The sequence below is a fragment of the Heptranchias perlo genome, chromosome 12 (assembly GCF_035084215.1).
Source record: "Heptranchias perlo isolate sHepPer1 chromosome 12, sHepPer1.hap1, whole genome shotgun sequence".
NCBI classification, from domain to species: domain Eukaryota; kingdom Metazoa; phylum Chordata; class Chondrichthyes; order Hexanchiformes; family Hexanchidae; genus Heptranchias; species Heptranchias perlo.
The window spans coordinates 53,434,214-53,438,396 of record NC_090336.1 but is presented as its reverse complement, the minus strand read 5'-3'; positions in this window follow the sequence as shown (position 1 = coordinate 53,438,396).

The following is a 4,183-nucleotide window of genomic DNA, read 5'->3' as shown; positions in this document are numbered from 1 at the left end:
AAACATGACAGCTTTGTTTGGTTCTGTTTACATTTCTTTCCTGAATGTGACAAATATAAATTGGTACTTTTGAAGAAACCTAAGATCCTACTATTATGCATTAAATTTTGTTGTATTGGAAACTGTGGTTTGTTGCCAATAATGTGCAGTTAATAACAGCCTCTGAAACACTTCCTATATTTGAATGACAGCTTTTCTTGCAGTGAGGCACAGCAGGATACCAGAAATGGTAATAAATGTGTAATGGGGTAGGAAGCAAAATTAGCTGTAAAACAATAGGAGAATGGTTAAACACAATTGGATGTTTTTATGTAGCTTTCAGTACAAAGTATTTTATATTAATCTTAAATTTTATTTAGCCTTTTATTGATGCTATTCTGAGTGATAGTATTTAAAATGCTTTTGTTTAATTACAGATTCATTCTACACTTGTGCATTTGGACAAAATGATTGTTATGTCGATTTAAACTCAGTTATTTTTGGATGATCACAATTCAGCCTTTGAAATGTTAATGCAAGTTTTGGTTGTTTTTCAAATCAAAAAAATTTTGCAGAAGCTTTGTGCCATTTAGCAGTGAGATGCAATATAAATCTGGTATCTATCTATCTGTCTGTCTTACCATATTAGAAGTATTGCATGAAGGGCACATTTCCTGCAACAGTCACATTTACTATTTGTAACACTTTTCCCATCACACTTATGCTGTCACGCTTTGTTAGTTGGCTCAAAGTAGAATACCAACAAATCAGAATTAGAGAGGTAGGGAACATTTGAACCAAAAGGATAGAAAGTGGATAGAAAACTGTCAGTGAGAAACTTCTAAGGACTTACGAAAATAATCAATCCTGAATGATCAAATTATTCAAATGCCTTCTGAAATAATTTTGGTCTGTAATTTTTTTTTCAGTAATGGAAATTTCTAAAGCCCACAATAAGGTTTTAAGCAAAATAAAAATATAACAATTACATATTTCACAATAACGTGATTAAAGGGAGTCTATTAATGCTTTCATATAGTCTTAAAAACGGGAGTCTCTCCCAGAAGCTTGGACTTGATACTTTTGCCCAAGGTGGTGATTCTGTCAGCTGAAGGCAGAGCCTGCAGTCTTGAGCATATACAATGTTTCCCAAGCCAAATTATGGAATGTTTCTCTTTGTCTCTAAACAATTCTATTTGGCTACCTTTCAAAAATATTTGAAGAAAAGCTAGAGAATAGATTTCAAAGCTTTGTTCAGGTAAAAATTATATTGACGAATTTTTAAAAAAAAATTGAGAGGGAAGAAGAAAAGTGATTGACTGTAATGAACTATACACCTGCTGTAGCTTGAGTTAGACAGTTTAATGCTAATTTGAGATTGTTTAAAAAAAATGAATTTGGAAAGCAAACAAAGTAATTATCATTTGATTACAATACATGTTTGTGAATGTTCTAATTACTAACATTTGTGAGAAATCAAAGGCAAGAGACAGAAGCACAGAGAGACAGACAAGAACATGATGAAATTTACTCATTGATTTATTTTTTGCGTCATTTAACACCTTCATTCGAGGTTTTACTTAAAGGTCTTCCAAAAGCCTGGGCTTGGACTTGATGCTTTTGCACTCAGCAGTGACTCTGTTCAGCTGAAGGCAAATCCTTCTGTTTAAGTGTAAGCAGTGTTAATAATTTCCCATGATGCATTAGCAGCAATTAAATCAACTGCTACAATGCTTCTCTTCAGCTTCCAGCAGTTATTTACTGCTTTAACATCGTTCTGACGAAAGGTCTCCGACCTGAAACATTAATTCTGTTTCTTTCCCCACAGATGCTGACTGACTTGCTGAGTATTTCCAGCATTTTCTGTTTTTATTTCAGATTTCTAGCATCCGCAGTATTTTGCTTCTGAGTTATTTACTTGGTTCGTTTTCAAAATTATTTGAAGAAAATCAAGAGGACAATTTCAAATGTTTTATTCAGATAAAATTTATATTAAGTGTCTATTTTTAAATTGGGCAGGGCTGTGTTTTGTGTGGCAGAGAGGGGGAAAAACAGGACCCACTTTAAAGATGACAGGTTGTACCTGTTGTAGCTTGGTTCTGTTGAAATTATAAACTCAGTGGAAGAGTCAAATTGTTCACTGCTATAACAATGTTTCAGTTTGAATGATTTTGAAATGATTTAAATACAATCTCAAGGTTGAATATAATTAGGGTTTTAACTAAACTTGTGGATAAAGCTATTCATTTTTTCCTCTAGCAAGTGAATTTGAGAGAGAGAGTCTTTCCTAATTAGTGTTGTTTTCCCCTCCCAAAATTTAAAAAAATAAACGGATTGAATTTTAAAAGCTTTTCAGGCAAACAAAAAGGCTCGGGATAGCATCAGCTGTTTTGTTGGTAGAAAATGTAAAACACGGAACAACTCAAGGCCATAGGCGCCCCCCCATATTATCCCATATCTTTGACTTAATTTGTATAGTAGTGTTTAACTATTTCTTTCAAACAGACTCGAGGGTTAGTTTTGAAGTGAAGCTGAAAGAGATCTAGGAGTCTTCGTAGATTTGCCGCTAAATATATCCAAACAATGCAGAGCAGCAATCGGATGTTCAAGCACATAGCCAAAACAGTACATAAGAACATAAGAACATAAGAAATTGGAGCAGGAGTAGGCCAATCGGCCCCTCGAGCCTGCTCCGCCATTCAATAAGATCATGGCTGATCTGATCCCAACCACAAATCTAAAGAACACAAGAAGTCGGAGCAGGACCCGGCCACATAGCCCCTGGGCCCTCTCCGCCACCCACAGGGCATTGACCGATCCGAACTCAGCTTCATGTCCAATTTCCTGCCCGCTCCCCATAACCCCTAATTCCCTTTACTTCTAGGAAACTGTCTATTTCTGTTTTAAATTTATCTAATGATGTAGCTTCCACAGCTTCCTGGGGCAGCAAATTCCACAGACCCACTACCCTCTGAGTGAAGAAGTTTCTCCTCATCTCAGTTTTGAAAGAGCAGCCCCTTATTCTAAGATTATGCCCCCTAGTTCTAGTTTCACCCATCTTTGGGAACATCCTTACTGCATCCACCCGATCAAGACCCTTCACAATCTTATATGTTTCAATAAGATCGCCTCTCATTCTTCTGAACTCCAATGAGTAGAGTCCCAATCTACTCAACCTCTCCTCATATGTCCGCCCCCTCATCCCCGGGATTAACCGAGTGAACCTTCTTTGTACTGCCTCGAGAGCAAGTATGTCTTTTCTTAAGTATGGAGACCAAAACTGTATGCAGTATTCCAGGTGCGGTCTCACCAATACCTTATATAACTGCAGCAATACCTCCTTGTTTTTATATTCTATCCCCCTAGAAATAAAAGCCAACATTCCGTTGGCTTTCTTGATCACCTGCTGCACCTGCATACCAACTTTTTGATTTTCTTGCACTAGGACCCCCAGATCCCTTTGTACTGCAGTACTTTCCAGTCTCTCGCCATTAAGAAAATAACTTGCTCTCTGATTTTTCCTGCCAAAGTGCATAACCTCACATTTTCCAATATTATATTGCATCTGCCAAATCTCCGCCCACTCACCCAGCCTGTCTATATCCCCTTGCAGGTTTTTTATGTCATCCTCACTCTCTACTTTCCCTCCCATCTTTGTATCATCTGCAAATTTTGATATGTTGCACTCGGTCCCCTCCTCCAAATCGTTAATATAGATTGTAAAGAGTTGGGGACCCAGCACCGACCCCTGTGGAACACCACTGGTTACTGGTTGCCAGTCCGAAAATGAACCATTTATCCCAACTCTCTGCTTCCTGTAGAATGTAAGTCAGAGGCAATAATGCTCAAACTTTGTATTGCTCCAGTCAGACTGCACCTAGCATGTTGTAAATTCTGATTGCCAAGCAATAAGAGAGATATTGGAGACAAGGCAGACAATAGCTGCTAGGCTGATCTCCAATGTGAGGGGTCGGAGTTATGAGGACAGATTGGATAGACTTGGACTTTTCAGATTAGAAAGTAAGCACCTGAGAGGTGATTTTAAAGAGGAATATAAGATTGTTAAGGGTACAAAATAAGTTAACCTACTTCAGATTAAACTGTGGAAATAAAACTAGGGGACATGGGTTTCAAACTAGTAAAAGGTAATTTTAGGACTGATGTCAGGAAATTATTTTTTGCAGTGTGGTCAATTTGAGGAATA